A 22,897-nucleotide genomic window follows, 5' to 3' on the forward strand; every position below is an offset into this window, starting at 1 on the left:
CACCACGTGGCACGAGCCAGCGCCGGGGGAGGGGAGCCCTTTAGTACCGGTACTAAAGGATTTTTTTTGAAATAAAGAAAAAACATCCCACCTACTAGGCCGGCATGGCCTGCATACGACTAGAAACCCAACCTCTAGTTGGGCCAGGATGCAGGCCCGTACGGCCCAGTAGGCCCCATAGGGCAGAAGACTTGCAATAGGCCCACAAAGGTCTGCTTAGAGAGGAGCTCCACACGGTAGCCGCGGCGGGGCTTATAAACCGGTGTGAGCTCCTCTCAACTAGCGAGGTGGGACTAAACATTGTGCACGGCGGGTGGCAGTGCACCCCTTTAGTACCGGTTGGTGGCACGAACCTGTACTAAAGGGGGGGGTCTTTAGTACCGGTTGGAGCCACCAACCCGTACTAAAGGCCACCACTTCTTTAGTACCGGTTCGTGGCACGAACCGGTACTAAAGGTTCGCCACGAACCGGTACTAATGAACGCCGCCCGCCTAGCCGTTGGACCCGGCACTAATGGTCACATTAGTGCCGGCTCAAATACAAACCGGGACTAATGAGCTGAACATTAGGTACCTATGATCTCAGATGTTCCTTACTGAACCAATGGCCCACTTTCAAAGTTTCTAAGTTTTCATTCGTTGTTGGTTTTCCTGAGATCTTCACATAGAATTAATGCAAGCACTGAATCAATGCACTAGCTTGTAGCATGGGCTAGCTCCACAACATTCAACCATGCAAAATCAACTACTTATTGATGGTGCATGTGCGCGCGCGCGCGCACACACACATATATATATAGCTATTGATAGCGACATACAACTTTTCTATAGCTATCATATCAAATGGTCATGGGTGGGAAAGGCCAGCATTAGAGTAAAAATCTAGATGAGACAACCGGAAAGTGGATGCAATAGATAAGTTGTAGGGCATACACTAGTAGAAAATATGCCTTTAGTCCCGGTTCGCAAAGGCCATTAATCCCGGCTGTGCAACCGGGACTAAATATGTGCGACTAAAGGCTCCCCCCTTTAGTCGCGCCTCTTACGAACCGCGACTAAAGGCCCGTCCACGTGGGCGCCAGAAGTCCGTCGGGGCGGAGGACCTTTAGTCCCGGTTCTCGTGGCTAACCGGGACTAAAGGCCTCCTCCGCAGGTTTAGGGTTTTAGCCCCCCTAAACCTGGTTTCTTTTTAATTTGTAGTGTTTTATTTCTTTTATATTTTATTTTGTGTTTTATTTTAATTTTGATGAAGTTTCAGTACACATATTCTACGCTACTATATACATGCATATGAAATTTCAAACAAGAAGAATTCAAGAGGAATATATAATATATATTCAATCTCGGGTGACCATATACAACTTCGAACAAGTTTCCATACACAATTAGGATGGATGACCATATACAACTTCGAACAAGTTTCAATCTCGGGTATGCATATAAATTTCTTCGTCCTCGGTATAGTGTTCTCCTTTAGGATTGATGACTTCCCTCATGAAAAATCCTGCTAATTCATCTTGAATTGGTCGGAAGCGAGCTTCTGGACTAAGCCTCCTCCGCAAGTTATCCGTCGCCTTCCGCACGCTATCCGATGCCTTCCGCTCAGAGGTGTGTCTCCGGATGTTCTCACAAACATAGTATCCACATAGATTGGTCCCCGGTGGCTGCTTATCCACATTAACTAACCTTCTAAAATCTAGCTCATGTTTGAATTCACCGACAATTTCTTCTGAGAACCGTCTCCAAACCCTACAGGGCAAAGAAAATTAAATGAACAAGGGAGTTATTAGTTACTTGATATTAGGAAATGAACGAAAGAGACCGATCGATATAGAGCTCAAATGATTGAAAATAATTACTTTTGCAGCATTTTTCTCATGTCGGCCCAACGCTTTGGATCCGAATCCATAGAGTCCATGATTAGAACTCTGGAGGTGTGAAGTTCAATATTTAGCAGAATCCAGTGGAACCTGCGGACACGTTACATGCACAGTCATGCATAACTCATCGATTAGACATACCATGCATGGAGTAAACAAAAGAGAATGGGCACAAGAGAGAAACACTCACCCAAAATGGTAAGGAAATAGAATATGACTTTTGAGTTGATGCTTTCTAAGAAACTTGTACAAGTCTTTCTCCACGTCTTCGGGGTGATGTTATAACACATGTCCATTAACGATATGTGGGTCAATGAACCCAACATCATGGATGTTTCTTATTTTGCATTCCCAAATCTTCAATCTGCATAATAGCGTACGCAACAATATAGTTAGGACAATATATATATATATATATATATATATATATATATATATATATATATATATAGTGCAGGCAATGAAGAACGAGATGAGGTAGAAATAAATCACTTACAGAACGTAGCAACTCAGGATAGATTTGTCGAGCTCGCGCAGATTGAACAGCTGGAACAATTCACTCATATGAACTTGTACAGAGTACCGTTTGGTGTGATGCTCCTCTGTAACATCCGCATAAACATATTCTTTGTCGGCCCATGTTATGAATTGCTTGTACCAACGTAGCAGATTTCGCATTTGTGGTGGTAGACTCTTTTCCCGCGCAGGCTCGACGAGAGGCCCATTCCGCACATATTGTAATGCTATCTCACATACTGGCGCATCCTCAAGGCCTAAGAAGGCACGAAGAGTCAAACCCATCTCGGACGCTTGTTTCATGGCACTCGCTACAGTCAATCCAAGTGCTGCCGCAGCTGCTATGATCTCGGGGTCCTCTTCCGGACCGGCTTTCACTATGAGCGGGGGGATCGATTGTTTATTCTGCATCCCGAGCTGGTCAACTTGTTTCCCGCTTTTTTTACTTTCTTCTTTCTCCTCCTTCAATATTTTTGCTTGCCTACGAAGTTCATGTCCATAGTCGTCAGGCATATTCAGCTCGGCTTGGGACGGTGTCGTCAAAAATCCTTAGCCCACTTCTTTTGCTTCTCAGTGAATACTTGCTTGGGCTCAGGCTCTTTTATCGCCTTCGTATCCGCCTTCCATTTCTCATAATGAGCAGACGCGGCCAATTTGGTTTCAGCTTCACTAAGTTCCCAAGGCCTTGGGAGGAGAGGCTTCAGTGATGGCTCCGGTACCCTTGTGGTCTTAGGTACATAAGGGTCCGGGTTAATAGTCCAGGAGCGGGTTTCCTTGCTGTCCGCCTGCTTCTGCTTCTTCGCCGGAGGTGGATTGGGGGGCGTCGTACCCGCCGGAGGAGGATTGGGGGGCGTCGTACCCGCCGGAGGAGGATTGGGGGGCGGCGGCTGCTTACCCGCCGGAGGTTGTGGATCGGGGGACGGCGTCGAATGGCGTGAAGGAGGTGTAGGTGAACCACCACGACCACCACCACCGCCACCACCACCACCACCACCATCGGAGGGGGGTGGACTTGTTAGCCTTGGCGCCTCGCCTGGAAACACTATGTACTTCTTTTTCCATAGAATGATCTGGCGCTTGACATCTCCAAGTCTTCTCTCCCCTTCGGGTGTAGCTTTGTCAATCTCCAGGTCCTCAAACTCTTGGACTATGTCTTCCACCGTGACACGAGCATAGCCATATGCAATGGGGTTGTTGTGGTGGAGTGCTCCAGGTGTACAGGGTAAAGCACTGCCGGTAGCTACCTTCGTGGAAACGTTCCCCACGGGATAATGCAGATCACATTCTTTCATCTCCTTTACATCATCCACGGGGTAGTGAGGCTCCGGTGCACGAATCTCGATCATCGGTGCATTAGCACCAGGCGGGGCATCCGTGGAAGCCACGCTGCTTCTCCGCTGCTGGCTTCCGCGATCCGCTTCATGATCTTCATGCGGCCCTGCAGCCGATTTTTCTTTTACTAGTTCATGCACGGTCTGCTTCAACTCATGGAGTTCCGATGCAAACTTCGCCAAAAGATCTGCATCCCGGTCCGTCTTTCTCTTACGGCTTCTGTAACAGTACGGGTCATTGTCCTGGGAAAACCCTACTTTCCACGGAATTCTGCCTTTGCCTCGTACACGTCCTCCGTGTTCATCATTCCCGAGGGCTGTTGTCAGTGCGTCTTTCTCTCTGTTGAACTTGATCAAGCCCTCTTGAGCTTGGGTCATTGCGTCAATAAGGGCTTGGGTGGGAGCAAACTTTTTCTTCCGGTGAACACACACCCCTGTCTCCGGGTCTAGCGATCCCCCATGCCCGTACCACCAGCTTTTGGCCCTTGGGTCCCATCCCTCTGTACCTAGAGGGATTCCTCGCACCCTCAGGTCCTCCTCCATCTTCTGCCACTTAGGCTCCGAAAGGCGGTATCCTCCTGGCCCCATAATATGATGGAACTTTTTCTTACTCGCATTATCCTTATTTTTTTCGATATTTCCTTGAAATGCTCCGATTTCTTTTGCCTCACAAATTCTGGCCAATCATCTTTCAGTTTCTCATGTTGTCCATTGAAATCCGGAGTCTTGCCCTTGTTGACATAGTCACGGGTTAAATTTTTCTTGAAGTTCCGGAATGCTTCGCCCATCTTCTGAAGAGCGAACTCTTTAACTAGCCTCCTCCTCTCACGTCCACCCGGAACCTCGTTACCGAATTCATCGACTTTGTTGTATTCCGGAGGTAGAATGAAATGTTCCATAAGCTTTCTCCAGCAATCCTTTTTCGTTCTCTTGTCGACAAAACTGAAACCAAGACGTGCCTTCTTTGGCTCCTTCCATTCCTGGACGGTGATCGGGACGTTGTCTCTAACAACGACTCCGCATTGGTTGATAAACTTTGAGGTGTGCTCTAGGGGCTTGCCGGTTTCACTGACAAAATCAATGGCATATGTTTCTCCTGTTTTCATCACCTTGGATTTGCCACGCTTTGTCGTACTCGATCCGGCCGAGGGCTAAAAAAAGAAAGAGAGTCGCGCGCGTTAATACATATGTATTAACATTTCAGTAAGTTTGTATCACGAGAGGCTCAATGTATATATATACCTCGCCGGAGGTGGTTGCTACTTGCAATTCGAGATCGTCGTTTGTTGACGGTTGACCTCCGTCGACAATGTCCGTTCCTTCACCTTCTTGATCATCGACAATGTCTGTTCCACCGTCAAGGTTCACAAAAGAAGAGACTACATCCTCTTCTTGCTCATATTCTGAGCCCGGCACATAAGGAATCTCGTTGTTTATGATGCCCATTAAATAACGTTCAGCCTCCGGATCCCTAAGCGGCTCGGCTCTATCGTCCGCCATATGTCACTCCTGCATGTAGTAAAAATTAATTAAGTATAAAGGAATTAAAAAATAATATTAAGGGGACATAGAGGAGGAGCAGCGATGGTTGAATGATTAAGAGCTATTAAAAAATAAAATTGATGTTTTTTTGTCAAATTTATACAATTATTCCCAAATAAATTTCCTTTCTCTTTTCCTTTTCTTTTTCCTCTCTGCTCTCTCTTTCCTTTTCTTTTTCCTTTTAAGTTTTTTATTGAGCACTAATTTGCATAGAAGTTTTTGTTTGAGCACTGCAAGTATTTTCTTTTTCCTTTTCTTTTTCCTCCGCCGCCGCTCAAATTTAATGATTTATACAATTATTCCCAAATAAATTTCCTTTTCTTTTTCCTTTTCTTTTTCCTCCCTGCTCTCTCTTTCCTTTTCTCTTTCCTTTTCTTTTTCCTTTTCTTTTTCCTTTTCTTTTTCCTCTCTGCTCAAGTTTTTGTTTGAGGAGGACGGCAGGCGGCGGCAGGCGGCGGCGGGCGGCGGAGGACGGCAGGCGGCGGCGGGAGGCGGAGGACGGCAGGCAGGCGGCGGCGGGCGGCGGAGGACGGCAAGGCGGCGCAGGGGAAAGGGGAGCGGAGCTCATTAGGGGGCGGCGGAGGACGGCATGCGGCGCAGGGGGAAGGGGAGCGGAGCTCACTGGGGCGGCGGCGGCGGCGCGCAGGGGCAGGGGCAGCGGTGGCGGCGGCGCGCAGGGCAGGGCAGGGGCGGCGGCGGCAGTGCAGGGCAAGGGCGGCGGCGTAGGGCAGGGGAAGTGGGGGCAGAGCTCACCGGGGGTGGCGGAGCTCACTGGGGGCGTCGGCGTCGATCGGCGTCGGGGCAGGGCGTCGGCGTCGATCGGCGTCGGGGCAGTAGCCTGGCGGCGTCGGCGTCGATCGGCGTCGGGGCAGGGCGTAGGCGTCGAGAGGAGAATGGGAGGTGGGGAAAAATTTACTAAGTGCTGTATATATAGACAGAGCATTAGTCCCGGTTGGGGACACCAACCGCGACTAAGGGGTACCTTTAGTCGCGGTTGGTGTCCCCAACCGCGACTAAAGGTACCCCTTAGTCGCGGTTGGTGTCCCCAACCGGGACTAAAGGTTCTTTCGCGCCGCTTTCGTTCCCGCGCGGAAAGAGCCTTTAGTCGTGGTTCGTGTCACGAACCGCGACTAAAGGTCCTTTTTCATATACTTTTCATTTTAAAATCTTAAAAATACAAATAATATATCAAAAAATTCAGAAAAATAAAACTAATTCATTTTAAAATCTTATAAATAGAAATAATATATCAAAAAATTCAAAAAAATAAAACTAATTCATTTTAAAATCTTCAAAATACAAATAATATATCAAAAAATTCAGAAAAATAAAACTAATTCATTTTAAAATCTTAAAAATAGAAATAATATATCAAAAAATTCAAAAAATAAAACTAATTCATTTTAAAATCTTAAAAATACAAATAATATATCAAAAAATTCAGAAAAATAAAACTAATTCATTTTAAAATCTTAAAAATAGAAATAATACATCAAAAAATTCAAAAAATAAAACTAATTCATTTTAAAATCTTAAAAATACAAATAATATATCAAAAAATTCAGAAAAATAAAACTAATTCATTTTAAAATCTTAAAAATAGAAATAATATATCAAAAAATTCAAAAAAATAAAACTAATTCATTCAGTTCATCGACCAAATACAAATCATCCGGATTCGCCATCGTACGTTTTAATTCACATGATCCATTCAACAAAGTTTGGTACAATAAATTATTACACATCAATTCTTCCCTTGTGTCCCTGCTTGCTTACGATTGTGCCGTATCCATGGAGCATCCTCATCATTTAACTTAATGCTTGGGTCAGTGTTCACTTTGAAGGGCGGAATTTCACCAAACATATTATAATCTTCTGACATGTCTGTCTTGTCCTCCACTCCCACGATGTTTCTTTTCCCTGAAAGAACAATGTGGCGCTTTGGATCATCGCATGATGTACTGATCGTTTTCTTATCTTTCCGTTTCCTCGGTTTGCTACTCATGTCCTTCAAATAAAAAACCTGAGCGACATCTTTGGCAAGGACGAATGGTTCGTCAAGGTAACCAAGATTGTTGAAATCCACCATTGTCATTCCGTATTGCTCGTCCACCTTTACCCCACCTCCTGTTAGCTTGAACCATTTGCACCGGAACAAAGGGACCTTAAAGGAGGGTCCATAGTCAAGTTCCCATATCTCCTCTATGTAACCATAATATGTGACCTTTTGCCCATTCTCGGTTGCTGCATCAAAGCGGACACCACTGTTTTGGTTGGTGCTCTTTTTATCTTGGGCGATGGTGTAAAATGTATTCCCATTTATCTCGTACCCTTGGAAAGTCGTTATAGTCGAAGATGGTGTCTTGGCCAACATGTACAGCTGATCTCCAACATCATTGTCATTCATTAAATGTTTTCGCAACCAACTGCCGAAAGTCTCCATGTGGGCCTTTCTAATCCAGGATTCAGGCTTCCCCGGGTTGTCCGAGCGTAAAATATTCTTGTGTTGCTCGAAGTACGGAGCCACCAAGCTGGAATTTTGCAGAACTGTGTGGTGTGCTTCAGTCATAGAATGACCGTCCATACATATCGTTGATTTCCTTCCGATCGTGCCTTTTCCACTTAGTCTCCCCTCGTGCCGCGATTGAGGAATACCAATCGGCTTAAGGTCAGGAACATAGTCAATACAGAACTCAATTACCTCCTCATTTCCATAGCCCTTGACGATGCTTCCTTCTGGCCTAGCACGGTTACGAACATATTTCTTTAATACTCCCATGAACCTCTCAAAGGGGAACATATTGTGTAGAAATACAGGACCGAGAATGGAAATCTCTTCGACTAGGTGGAGCAGGAGGTGCGTCATAATATCGAAGAAGGATGGTGGGAACACCAACTCGAAACTGACAAGGCATTGGACCACATCGTTCTGTAACCGTGGTAGATCTTCTGGATTGATTACCTTCTGAGAGATTGCATTGAGGAATGCACATAGCTTCACAATGGCTACTCGAACATTTTCCGGTAGGAGCCCCCTCAAAGCAATCGGAAGCAATTGCGTCATAATCACGTGGCAGTCGTGAGACTTCAGGTTTAGGAACTTTTTGTCCGCCATGTTTATTATTCCCTTTATATTCGACGAGAAGCCAGACGGGACCTTCATACTGCTCAGGCATTCAAAAAAAATGACCTTCTCTTCTTTGGTAAGAGCGTAGCTGGCACGACCTTGAAACCATTCCGGATGCCGGTCATCTGGGTCTTTCAAAAGTTGCTGGTCCTGCCGTGCTTCCTTTGTATCATTTGTCTTCCCATACACGCCCAAGAAGCTTAGCAGGTTCACGCAAATATTCTTCGTAACATGCATCACGTCGATTGCAGAGCGGACATCTAGGACTTTCCAATATTCTAGCTCCCAAAATATAGATTTCTTCTTCCACATGGGTGCGTGCCCGTCAACTCCCCGCGGAACTGATTGTCCGCCAGGACCCTTTCCAAAGATGACTTTCAAATCCTTGACCATATCAAATATCTCAGCACCAGTACGTTCCGCAGGCTTCGGCCGGTGATCTGCCTTGCCGTTGAAATGCTTGCCTTTCTTTCTTACGTTATGATTTCGGGGAAGAAATCGACGATGACCCAGGTACACGTTCTTCTTACAATTACCCAAACGTACACTTTCAGTCTCATGTAAGCAGTGCGTGCATGCATTGTATCCCTTATTTGTCTGTCCCGAAAGGTTACTGAGAGCAGGCCAATCGTTGATGGTTACAAAAAGCAACGCTCGTAGGTCAAATTCCTCTTCTTTGTGCTCATCCCAGACACGTACACCAGGTCTGCCCCACAACTGTAAAAGTTCATCAACTAATGGCCTTAGGTACACATCGATGTCGTTCCCGGGTTGCTTTGGACCTTGGATGAGCACTGGCATCATAATGAACTTCCGCTTCATGCACAACCAAGGAGGAAGGTTGTAGATGCATAGAGTCACGGGCCAGGTGCTATGGCTGGAGCTCTGCTCGCCAAAAGGATTCATGCCATCAGTACTTAGACCAAATCTTATGTTCCTTGCGTCAGCTGCAAAATCTTTGAACACTCTGTCGATCTTTCTCCATTGCGTTCCATCAGCGGTGTGTCTCAACTCCCCGTCGGACTTACGGTCCTCTTTGTGCCATCGCAACGACTTGGCATGCTTTTTGTTCCTGAACAGACGTTTCAACCGTGGTATTATAGGAGCATACCACATCACCTTGGCGGGAACCCTCTTCCTGGGTTTCTCGCCCTCAACATCGTCACCAGGGTCATCGCCTCTGATCTTATAACGCAATGCAGTGCATACAGGGCATTCATTCAAATTCTCGTATTCACCGCGGTAGAGGATGCAGTCGTTAATGCATGCATGTATCTTCAGAACCTCTAAACCTAGAGGGCAGACAACCTTCTTTGCTTCGTACGTACTGGCGGGCAACTCGTTATTCTTCGGAAACATATTCTTCAACATTTTCAGCAAATTTTCAAATGATGAGTCAGCTACACCTTCCCGTGCCTTCCATTTTAGCAAATCCAGTGTGCAGCCCAGCTTTTTCAGACTATTATCGCATCCTGGGTACAACGACTTTTTGTGATCCTCTAACATGCGATCCAAATTCTCCCTCTCCTTGTCAGTTTCGCAGCGTCTCCGTGCATCAGCAATGGTCCGACCAAGATCATCAGCGGGCTCATCATGTGCCTCTTCTTCACCTTCACCTAACCCTTCCCCACCTTCAGCATCATCCTCCATGAAAGTATCACCGAAATGATCATGATAGTTGTCATCGATATCATCCCCTTCTTCATCTTCTTCCATTCTAACCCCTCTTTCTCCATGCTTGGTCCAACAATTATAGCTTCGCATGAAACCGTGCCGAAGCAGGTGCATGTGAACGTCTCTTGAGGAGGAGTAACCCTTCTGATTCTTACAGACAGCACATGGACAGATAATAAAACCTCGCTGCTTGTTCGCATTTGCCACTACGAGGAAATCTTTCAAACCCGTAGTGAACTCGCCGGAGAGTCGGGGACCGTACATCCATTGCCGATTCATCTGCATTATTATTATATAAAGTATATAATTAACCATCATGCACTTGTTAAACTAACTAGCTAGAAATAATACAAATTAAACAATGAACTACACACATGCATATTTTATCAATGACACATGAAAGGTTCAAGTTGCTAACCGCGATCGCGGAGGAAAAATAAATGAGAAAGCTCAAGTGTGGCTCGGACACTTCATATCATGTTTGTTTCATGCTCTCGGGCATTTCATCGAACACCTTGTCTGCATAGGAGGAACCAAAAGCAAACCCACCACCCCCTTCTGAATTGTGGCTAAGTGAAGTGAGCTGAGTCCTATATATAGGGATGGGCCTTTAGTCCCGGTTGGCCTGGCCAACCGCAACTAAAGGCCTTCGGGCCAGCCTGAGGACCGCTAAAGCCCCTCCCGTCCGCCAGCTGTCGACCAAGCGCGCTGGGCCCAGATAGTTGGTCGCGGGTCTCCTCCCGAACCGCGACTAAAGACCCCTTTGGTCGCGGTTCGATTATTTTAGGGACTAATGGGGCGTATGGAAGCCTCTTTTTCTACTAGTGATAGGAGACGTCAAGAGTCAGAGCATCTCTAGCAGACCCCGCAAACCGGGCCATCCGGCAAAATAACGGCCGGTCCGACATAAAAACTGCCACATTTTAATTTTCCTAGGGATCTCCAGGTTTTGCTTTGTCCATTGTATACGTTCATGTCAATTCGTGTGCTTTGTCTTGTGGGCCCAACCATGGACCGTTCTTATCTTCGGTTTTTTATTCCCCCACTTTCAAAGCACCAACTCCCAGCAAAACTGCCCCATTGAGCTCAAGTTTGTCGAAGGTGGCCATTATGTTTTGTGGTAAATGCACCAATTTGTGTGCTTTAATTCTTATCTAACTTATGAAAGTCGGACCTGCACGAAGAGAGCTCGAGCGTTCAAATTAAACCAATCGCAAAGTTATTTTAAAACCGGTCATCTGCCTTTCTCACAAAATTTTCAATGAAAACAACAAAAAAAAATTACAAGATAGCAAAAAGACATGTTGAAAGGGAAAAACACAACGCACCCAGAATTGGGAGTTTAAATTTCTTTTTGAACACAGTACAGACGCAAGTGCTCATATACACACGCATACACTCACCCATATGAACGCACACACGCACACCCTACCCCTATGAGCACCTCCGAAAGACTGAGCCGTCATATCATCTTAAAATTTACGAAGTCACCGTATGCACCTCGTCGTCGACGGGAACGTCTTCTCCCACTGAATGCGCATCGCCGGAAATCCTGAAATAAATCCAGGAATAAATGCGAGCATAGGACTTGAACCCTGGTGGACTGGGGTTACCACAGTCTCTCTAACTATCCAATCACAGGTTGGTTCGCAACTGGAAGTTTAATTAAAGTTTGTGACAAGCTAGGGAGAGAATTTGGGACACGCAGGTGCGGGGGCACCAAAGACCATCACACATGTTTTTCCTTTTGGCTTCCGATTTTCAACATTGCATATGTTTTGAATGGAACATCCTAATTAAATTCTACTTTCATATTCGTGTTTTTCGTAATGAGGGCTTTCAAAGAAGATCCAATTTGAATACGTTTTGACGAGTTTTTAAGAATTCTATGAAGTTCCAACTTTTAATACTTTGCACGAGCGGCCGATAAAATCACAACTTTAGTACCCGCGATCAAAAAAAACTTTTAAAGTTTCAACTCTGAAAGTTGATACGAGCAATTGATAAAATTGTATGTTTCAGATGCAAAATTGCACGTCTCAAAAATTAAAACTTAAAATTGACTGTGCCTCTGTGCAGGACCCAACTACTTTATGGATCACGAGGCAATCGGGCAGTCAGGCGGGACTGGGCAGGTTCTTCATGCTCCTGCACCTGCGTGTCCGGCGAATTACTGGGACAAGCTAGCCTGCCCTGCCCATTTTGTCAGTTAGGCGATCCATCATGGGCCGTCTGCATAGTGGATTCCGTTCGAGTCTTGGCGAAGACGTGGACGCACATTCGTGCCCCGGCCGCCCTGCCCGTGGGCATCCAGCAGACCAGCACGTACCCCCGATCGGAGCACGTTACAACGACTGATCACCGCATAGCCAGAGTCAGCTAGCGCCTCCCCCGGTTGAACGAACTCCATCGACGCCGTCGTGCATGCCGTCATCCCCGCCTCGTGGCCTCGTATCGTTCGTACGCGCCTCTTCGCTCCCTCCACCTATCACCACCCAGCACCGATTCAGTCGTCGTCTTCCACCCTGCGACCGCCACCAATACCATATCGAATTTGCTCACTATCACTACCCACCACGTAGCCACGTACACAAAGCCTGTACATGCATATATATAAGTGGTCAGTGTCAGTGCAAACAACAGTCAGTCAGACAACGGACCACTCTCTCGCGCCTTTAGAAACCACGAGTACGTAGATCAATCTTGATTGATTTCTCTCTCCGTCCCGGCCGGCCATGAGGAGCTCAGTGCACGTGCCAGCCGCGGTAGAGGCGCTGCTGGGCCACCCGGTGGCGGCACTGTCGGAGAGGCCGGCGCCGCGGCTAACGCGGCTGCTGGTGAACGTGACGGTGGAGCGGAGCCTGTGGCCGGTGCACGTGCTGCTGGGCGCCGATGCCACGGTGGCCGACCTGGCGCGCGCCGCCGTCGACGCCTATGCCGCCGAGGGGCGCAGGCCGCCGCTCCCCACCGATGACGGCGCCACCGACGCGGCCGCGCGGTTCGAGCTGCACCTCTCCAAGTACGCCCTCGACGGTAAGCAGGAAGCCGCCCATCACAAGAAGATAAAATCTCCCCCACCTTGATTAATCAAGCTTAATTTGTTGATGCAGCTCTTGACCCGGAAGAGAAGGTGCTTGACCTGGGCTCTCGCAACTTCTTCCTCTGCGCCGCCAGGTCGACGCTGGGATCAGATCATCATCTGCGACTTCGCTCATCACTGACATGTCTTGATGTCTGAAGGAAAAAAGTGTGTGCCATGTAAAACGAGTTGGCATGTCGGCCTATATATGTGGAGTATATATAACTCATGTTCGATCCTTCTTTGGTTGATCGGTCTGCCAGATCCTCTGCATCAGTGTGTACGTAGTGTTAGCTTAGGTATACATACAGTTCGGCCAAGCAACGATACATACAGATACATGTCCGGCGTATTTACGAGCTCAAGATATGTACGTGGCGACGCTGTATGTATACAGCTGCAAGATGCAACGTTTATGTATGTACCTAGTGCCATGATGTTACGTTTCTGGACTAACTGAATGCATTCTCTGCACGCACGCACGCACATACGCACACATGCACATGGATTATTGCATAATAAGGGCAGCGTCACACGCTGCTTGGGTCGACCAAGAACCAAGATTCAGAAGGAAAGGGCACCCATCTCACCACGTCTTTCTCTCTTCAAACCTGGCGGTGAGCCATGTCTAACTGGTGTCGAAAGGCGGCTTACGGCCAACAGAGGGCCGTAAAGGCGACCACGAATGGCCTGCCACATAATGTTTCAGAATAGCCTTGCTTCATTTGTCCAGCCAACTTGAAGCAAACATATTTGTGAATGGATATACAATGTCTGCATGGCTCAATGTTTCATGGATGTCTAATTTTTCCAGGAACAACACAAATAACTTCAGCACAAACTGGCTACGGATATTTAACAATCCAATTATCCTTGGTCTCATCGGCAACATTGATAAATATGGGTAAAACTTGAAGACTAATAACTAGCTTCAGTAGACCAAATCAATTCAGATGTTTCGGTATTATAGTTTGACGGAGAAAAACAATCTTGAACAGGAACCCCATTACTTGCATGTGCAAGGCTACAAGGAGGATGGGGCATGGCGAGGGAGAGAGGAGCCGCAAGACCGTTGATCATGACCTCTCAAGGAATAGTCAAAGCCAATGGAGGGCTATGGCTCATGTGCCGTCGGAAAAAAAATTCCAATACGACTAGGTCTTTTCTCTTATCAAGTGGGACCCAGCCACAAAGATGCCATGTGGAAACACCAATCTAAGAGCACTGTAGTCTTCTTCTTTTCTGATTTTCTTCTTTCTTCTATTATCACGCATCCACATTCAGTCGAGGAGCACCATCGTTCTCGAATGCCAATAGGATCAAGGTGATGCTGAGTGCAAAAGTGCATGAGTAGGAAGATGTGCTCAGATGAGCTGCAAATATATCCCATTGTTAGAGTCTGAGACAAAATGAAGCCTCCCCAGCTCTTTGGATTCTCAGCCATCGGATCGGTTTCCTGATGCGATTCGGGCCATCGGATCTCGGGCTCGGCTCACGTGAGGCGTCGGATATTTACCAAATCGCTGTGAGCCGTCGGATAAAATTCCAATGGCAACAGAATGTAAATACTGTGCCCCCACCAGGGCATTTCGATCATTTCGCGTAGTGGGGTATAAAAGGGGGCCGCTCCTTTGACGGAGACCTAGCCGCCTCCTCCCTCGCTCGCTCCCGCCGTCGCCTCCTCTCCTCTTCCTCCCGCCCGCGCCTCCCTGCCCCGCTCCCGTCCAGGGCCAGCCCCACACCGCCGTCATCTCGCCTCCGCGTCCTCTTCCTTCCTCCCCCTCCGCTCCGCCCGCGCCCGCTCCCTCCAGGGGCGACGGCGGCAAGGACGGCACGCTGCGCCCGCTCCCTCCGCGAGGCTGACTGACCCTGCCTCGCCGTTCCTCGCCCAGTCACCGACCCGCTCCTCTGGAGGCGGAGGAACGCCTCGCGGGGGACGCCATGCTCGTGTGGTTCCTCTTCGAGCACGCCGGGTACAGCCTCGCGTCGGTCCTCTCCAACGCCGTCCTCCTCCTCGCCGTCATCCTCTTCTTCTGGGCCAAGTCCGCCTCGCTGCTCAATAGGTTCGTGCGTTTATTCCCCACTTTGCTCTGCCTGGCGACTAGCCTGAACTGAATTACGCCCCTGCTTCACTATGGCCGTATGCTCCGTGGTCACTGATGCATGTTGTATACCTACAGATTAGGACCAAAATTGGAGAAGTTTCAGCCATGCAGATTAGAACTGAATTATGCCCTGCTTTACTGTAGTTGTATGTTGTTATTGCTGAATTGTTTGGTCGATTGTTCAAACTAAAGTCGTCCAGTCGGTTTGCTACAATGTGTATTACTGTACTTAAGATGTTTTGTGGAATTTGGGCATGAGCACTTCGGAATTTGGCTGTAGTTTGAGATTAATCTTTGGGAGATGTTAGAGTGGGTTAAGAGATTGATCTGCCCGAGGATCTTCTAATTTGATGTTGCAGCAAAGAAGAGGATGGGAGATGGGAACGAGGGTGGGCAGTGGTTAGGCATCGGCGCCGGAGACACAGATCCGCGGCGGAGCGGGATAGGTGACGAGGACGACCTGTGACTCCTCATGGCAAAGGTAATTTCTCACATCCCCTCCCTGGCCCCTTCCTCTCCTTCCCTACTGTCGTAACCCCACCATCCGGCTTGTGGAGAAGTCTCAGTTGAGGAGAGGGTGGCGCTGCCATATCCATTCTCCTCAGACGATATGTTTCCATTTCCTCTTCCTCAATATGCCTTCTCCTAGTTGTCCTGGCTTCTTTGAGCATGGGCTAATGTGTAGGCTCGATCTATTATTTTGCAGGTCTTGCTCGCCGTTGGTTGTAACATCATCGCCTCCTAGACAGGTTTGTCTGATTCGAGAGGTGTCGTCGTCTGAGAGGTACGCACCGGTGATTCAATTTTTTTTGCCCGTCCATGCATCTTTAGTTCTATGTGCTAGGCAGTTGTTTTCTCCGAATGGCTACATGTACTTCTATAGCTTGTTAATTCCTTCTCAGCTTGTTTTATTTACATGTGTATGGACAAACTAGTGTGTCTTTGTGTTGGTTGTTCCTTCCTTGCCGATATGGCAACTATTTTAGATGTTGGCCAGTTAAGGTTTGTTGCACATAATAGTGGTGGGCCGCCTCCACACCTTGGGTGGTTGTCCTCTCCTTTCTTATGAGCTTGCTGCCTGTTACGCTCGCGTCGTCGCCGTTCTTGCGCCGGTGCTGCTGCTATGTAGGGCTGCTTTGGATGGTTGCTCAGCGCTGGGGTTGCGGTCTCTACCATTGACTTTTTGATACACTAGTAGAAAAAGGGCCTTTTGTCCTTGTTACTAAAGCCTCCCCCTTTAGTCCCGGTTCTTACACGAACCGGGACTAATGGCCGTCCACGTGGCCGCAGCCTGTAGCTCCACCTTTAGTCCCGGTTGGTGGAAATTTTATGAATTTTTTTTGAATTTTTTTTATTTTCAAATTTCTGAATTATTTTAACCTCTAATCTCTAATCACCACCCCTCATCACTGCTCAATTTAACCTCTAATCTCTAATCACCCCTCATCATTCCAAATCATCTAACTTCCCGGACGGTCACCCATCCTCTCACTACTCCAGCCTGAGCACGCTTAACTTCCGGGTTCTATTCTCCCACGTTTCCATGTCTGCACTTGTTGTTTTTTCCTGACAATAGTAAGATGTCAATCCTATTAACCCTCAGGGATTTAGCTTGAGCATGAAGTCACACATTTCACTGTTTGAGTTTGAAACTATTGTTTTAAAAAATAATTATTATTTAGTAACACTAATATTTCTTGAATAAGTAGTTTGACCAGATTTGACCAAAATTCAAAAAAACTGAAATGATTATTTAGTAACACTAATATTTCTTGAATAATTAGTTTGACCATTGTTTGACCACAGTTTGACCATATTTGACCAAAATTCAAAAAAACTGAAATAATTATTTAGTAACACTAATATTTCTTGAATAAGTAGTTTGACCATAGTTTGACCACAGTTTGGCCATAGTTTGACCAGATTTGACCAAAATTCAAAAAAACTGAAATAATTATTTAGTAACACTAATATTCTTGAATAATTAGTTTTACCATAGTTTGACCACAGTTTGACCAGATTTGACCAAAATTCAAAAAAACTGAAATAATTATTTAGTAACACTAATATTCTTGAATAATTATTTAGTAACACTAATACATTTTTGTGCTGAACATTTTGATATACTATACGTTTTTTTCTGACATCGTATGCAAAAGTTATAGCCGTTTTACATTTTCCCTACACTTTTTGCAAAACATGTCCAAATTTAAGTTTTTAAATTTTCCTAACTAGTACATGTAGTAACATAACTACATCTGGAAGGATTTTAATTTTTGAAGTTTTTATCATTTTCTTTTGCTTTTTACAAAACTGAAAAGGCGATCCACAGGGGGGGAGGGTAGAGTTTGAAAATGGGACCTTTAGTACCGGTTCGTGCCATGAACCGGTACTAATGCCTCAAACCCCATTAGTACCGGTTGGTGGCTCGAACCGGGACTAAAGGTCTAACCTTTAGTACCGGTTGGCGCCACGAACCGGTACTAATGGGCATGGCACCCTTTAGTCCCGGTTCGTGTCTCAAACCGGGACTAAAGGGCTCAGGTGAACCGGGACTAATGCCTTAGCCGCACGAACCGGGACCAATGCTCACATTAGTCCCGGTTCGTCTGATGATTTAAAGTTGTGTCTGTCGCCAAACTTAATTTGAAAACACTGGCTTGTTTGTAGGGTTCTATTTTCTTTGCCAAGAACTTGTGATTTATGGCTGATGTCAATTCCATCTTTTTTAGATGCTTGTGGAGTGCATGGGGGAGGCGCACATGGTTGATGATTATGTTCTAGGTTGGCCATTGAGAGGGACGCCCAAGCAAACTCCGTCAGGTTTCAGGTGCACGCTCTCTATCCCTGTTTTTGTCTCTGCAGCTAAACTTGAGAATCGTACACTCTGGTATATAAAGTTAGTTACTGGGTTTACTAGCAGTTATGAAAGTTAGAGCACATACATGCTTGATTTTACTTCCTTTCATACAGGGCATTCTATAATTACTAAGAACTGATTTGTTGAAGTTTGCCTCCCTATTTTGTCCAGATAACTACTTCTGTTAGACAGGGGAAATAAAAGGGTAACCATAGATATATGGTCTAGCATCACGAGGTTCAGGTTCCTGCTGTTGATCAACCATTGCTTCGGTCGAGGTGGGTTATGCTTGATTATGTTCTTCTTTGTAATTTTGTTCATGGCCTACACTGGTGTTATCATCTATTCTGTTTTGAAAATTTCAATGGCTTGTTTCATGTCCCAGTACCACTTGGAGTACAACTAAGTACCTTCTGACAGGAGAATAATGCATGTATTTACCTATGGTTATTGTTTCCTATCAGAAACATATCTGACTTGGGCCCGTTTTATGTGAGATTTGTTTTGCATTTTCTGTGTGTGTAGATGCTTAAGCTTAAGCTTCTGTCATTTGCTTCAGTTAGAGATTAAAGAAGACTGAAATTGAGTCGATGGTGTATATACTTGATATATATAAATGGTCAAAATACGGAAGTGCTTTTATGAAAGTCAAATATGCTGTTGTCTTCCTGTTTGAATCTTCATTGGTGATTCCAAGTTTGCTGCTTCCCAAAAATTGGATATTTGTAGTACGGACAGAACTTCAACCTATTCAACATAGATCTTACACTGACCAGACAATAATCTGGGACTGTGAAGTCCATTTACATTGTCAAAAATCTCGGACTGTTTTCAGAGTTGCTACAACAATGGAATTATCAGTTTAACAAAACCGTTTAAACTGAAAATCTGGGACTTCACATTTGCTACAACAGAGTTGTCAAAAATTCAGTTTACACTGTTAGTTTGACATTGTTAATGGTGTAGGCATTGTTAATCTTTGGGGATAATTGTGGATGTTGTGAAGTGATTTAGATGTCTGCTTTGCTGTGCATACTGGCATCAAATAATTCCAACTTAATCAGTAGAAAATTGGCAACTCACACTAGTAGAAAAAGGGGCTTTAGTCCCGGTTGGTAAGGGCCTTTAGTCCCGGTTTTTGAACCGGGACTAAAGGATCGTTACTAATGCCTCCCCCCTTTAGTCCTGGTTCTTACACGAACCGGGACTAAAGGCCGCGGCCACATGAAGCTCCACCTTTAGTCTCGGTTAGTGTTCGGTTGGTAACACCAACCGGGACTAAAGGAAATTTTATGATTTTTTTTTGAATTTTTTTTTATTTTCAAATTTCTGAATTATTTTAACCTCTAATCTCTAATCACCACCCCTCATCACTGCTCTATTTATCCTCTAATCTCTAATCACCCCTCATCATTCCAAATCATCTAACTTCCCGGACGGTCACCCATCCTCTCACTACTCCAGCCTGAGCACGCTTAACTTCCGGGTTCTATTCTCCCTCGTTTCCAAGTCTACACTTGTTGTTTTCCTGACAATAGTAAGATGTCAATCCTATTAACCCTCAGGAATTTAGCTTGAGCATGAAGTGACACATTTCACTGTTTGAGTTTGAAACTATTGTTTTAAAAAACAATAATTATTTAGTAACACTAATATTTCTTGAAAAAATAGTTTGACCATTGTTTGACCACAGTTTGACCAAAATTCAAAAAAACTGAAATAATTATTTAGTAACACTAATGTTCTAGAATAATTAGTTTGACCATTGTTTGACCACAGTTTGACCAGATTTGACCACATTTTTTCCAAAAAAAAAAATCGAAACCAATCTTTTTTTCTGTTACTAGTGGCGCACCTAGCAAACGGTGCGCCACTAGTAAGTTTGAAATTTTTTGAATGCTTTTGCCTCTAGATCTTAAAAGCCCCGTAACTTTTTTCTGTTAGGTTTTTTTCTGTTAACTTTTCGAGTAGATGATTTTTCATATAAAAAACTTTTTAATCCGAGTTCGTATGCAAAAGTTATGCCCATTTTACAAATTCCAGAGAGATTTTGCAAATAAAGTCGAAATTCGTATTTGTAAATTTTCCCAACAACTAGACCACATATCACATGGGAAACTTATTTTATTTTATTTTTTTGACATTTCCATCATTTTCTTTTGTTTTTTCTAAAGCTGAAAAGGCGGTCCGGGGGGGGGGCGTGGAGTTTGAAAATGGGCCCTTTAGTCTCGGTGCGTGCCATGAACCGGCTCTAATGCCTCAAAGCCCATTAGTCCCGGTTGGTGGCACCAACCGGGACTAAAGGTGACCTTTAATCCCGGTTGGTGCCACCAACCGGGACTAATGGGCTTTGAACCCTTTATTCCCGGTTCGTGGCACCAACCGGGACTAAAGGGCCCAGGTGAACCGGGACTAATGCCTTAGCCGCACGAACCGGGACCAATGCTCACATTAGTCCCGGTTCGTGACTGAACCGGGACTAATGTGAATCTTGCCCTGTGACCAAAACCCTGTTTTCTACTAGTGTCATGTAAGTTGGCATCAAATTATTGCCAGTAATACATTTATTGGCAATCAGTACATGATCAGTGACTGAATTAGTACATGCATAATCATCCCAGCTCCCTTGTTCCATACAACTGTAGAAATATAGTCCACAATATGTTGATTTCCATCTTGTTTGAGCTAGCTGGCACTGTACGGTTCAGATGTTGTAGGCTGCAAGCATCAAAGTTGAAGAGGCTATTAACAGAAATAATTTTCTCATATTCTTATTTTTCTTCAAGTAATTTGTTTTGTTATCAATGGTCTAAGATTTGGTCCTTGATTAAAACTGTCATGCCTTCTTCTTTTTGCTTGTCTAATCTGCGAAGTAGTGACTGGTCAGGTTGACCTTTTTTTTCAAAAATGAAAAAAAATTCTACTCCTAGATAATACATTTACAGTACTAAAAAATTGTAAACTGGAACCAGATAGTTTCTTCTTTGATTTATGTGCCGCTTGAAGGTGCATATATGTAACTAATGGCCCGTAGGTTACCATTCTGTGTGATGTGTCATCCATAGACACACTTTTCTTTTCTTGTATTCCAATCACACCCTGTGGTGACCTTGGTTCAGCCAAGAGCACGTGGTGATAGATGTGTCCTCTTGTTTGACAAAAATTTATTCAAAACTTTGCTTTACTGAATGCAATTTGTCTTGTTTTGTCTGAACTTGGTTCAACCAGGAAAATATACTCCATTCTTACTGAAACTTACTGAACTAACAGTAGGAGCAGGGCAAAATGGAGCTGCAACCAAGCTAACAAGAACCAATCTAAAGTTCTGAAGAGTGAATTGCAAAAAATATCGACATTGAAAACTAGGGTTGCAGAAATCACACTTCTACGGTTTTGGGCCAAAAATCATTAATTCCGAGGCTAATTTTTTGCAAAAATCACTATTCGGTGGCTTAGGCCGTTTTGAGCGCGATTATGACAGTGGAGCCCACATTTGCTGACGTGGGGCATTTGTATAGATTTACAAAACAGTCCCTATAATTTTACAAGGACACCCTTCTTCAAAATGCAAGAAAGCAATCAGCCCCTCCCATCTTCCTCGGGGCAACCAGCCCGAGCGCTCGACTCCTGCCTCCATCTTCCCTTGCTGGCGCCGCCCCGACGCCCTCCCATCTTCCTCCGCCGGCGCCGGCCCACCCTGCCTTCTTCCGCCACAGACGAGCTGCTGGACGAGGTGACGGCCAGAGCACGCCCGGAGGTATGGCGACGCGGGCGAACGGCTGGACGAGGCGACGGCCAGAGCACGCGGCGGCGCGGTGAAGTGGACCAGCGGCTGGACAAGGCCGTGCACATGCAGCGGCGGGGCTACCCGACTCGACAGTGGCTGTCTGTGGGTCGACGACTGGGCCGACGACGCGCCCGCCAGGTTCGGGCTCGCGTCTGAGTCGCCGCCATGGTGCAGCAGCTGAGACTGCTACTGCTGTGGTGACGCTGTGGAACGGACCCGCGGCAGCCGCTGGAGGGCGGATCTACGTCGCCGGCGACCACGCAGCGGAAGCTGTCGTCCATCCCGATGTGCGCGACGGTGACAGGGAATACGACGACGAGGGCGCCCGACAGAAAGGAGGCAGCGACCACCTTGGTCCAGGCCGCGGCGGTGCGCCGTACACCAACGGCGACACGCCGGCGACGATGTCAGAGGAGGCGAGGGCGGTCTTGTGCGCCAGTTGGGAATACTCGATCCGATCTGGATCGGGCTGGGCAGGGGAATTGTTTGGAAGGGGAGGAGTTTTTCTGGAAAAAGGCCTGGTCTAACGTCGTCCATTGCGAACCGGTACGCCACATCAGCAAATGTGGGTCCTATCTGTCATAATTGTCATTAAAACGGACAAATAGGCCACTTAGTGTTATTTGCAAAAAATTAGCCTCGGAATTAGTGGTTTTTGGCACAAAACTGTAGAAGTGTGGTTTCTGCAACCCTAGCCGTGAATGTCGATGTTTTCTGCAATTCACTCAGTTCTGAAGCTTACTGAATCAAGATGCAAGAAGATGAGGATGCAACCAATGCTATACTCCATTTTTATTTACTGAATCTGAAGTTCTGAAACATACTGAATCGTATCTAATGCAGTTTTCAAGTTTAGTTAGTCAACCCAGTCCATTAATTCTTAGCTTAGACTGAACATTTGGTTACTCCAATTAATCCAAATTACAGCCACTACTCCAAATTACAGTCACTATACAGGATATACAATTCAGTTTAGGCGCTCATCAAATTACAGAA

The 22,897-nt window shown here is 45.9% G+C and overlaps 1 long non-coding RNA gene and 1 pseudogene across 1 annotated transcript; both read left to right on the top strand.

The window, feature by feature from the left end:
- Nucleotides 1-12,716: 12,716 nt before the first annotated feature.
- LOC123166615 (uncharacterized protein At4g22758-like) lies at nt 12,717-13,605 on the top strand (annotated as a pseudogene).
- Nucleotides 13,606-15,720: 2,115 nt separating this feature from the next.
- On the top strand, nt 15,721-18,143 carry LOC123163648 (uncharacterized). The gene is made up of 3 exons (XR_006481936.1): nt 15,721-15,735; nt 15,961-16,038; nt 17,987-18,143. It is a non-coding gene; the product is annotated as an uncharacterized lncRNA (long non-coding RNA).
- The last annotated feature ends 4,754 nt before the right edge of the window (nt 18,144-22,897 follow it).

The sequence above is a fragment of the Triticum aestivum genome, chromosome 7D (assembly GCF_018294505.1).
Source record: "Triticum aestivum cultivar Chinese Spring chromosome 7D, IWGSC CS RefSeq v2.1, whole genome shotgun sequence".
In the NCBI taxonomy this organism is placed as follows: Eukaryota; Viridiplantae; Streptophyta; class Magnoliopsida; order Poales; family Poaceae; genus Triticum; species Triticum aestivum.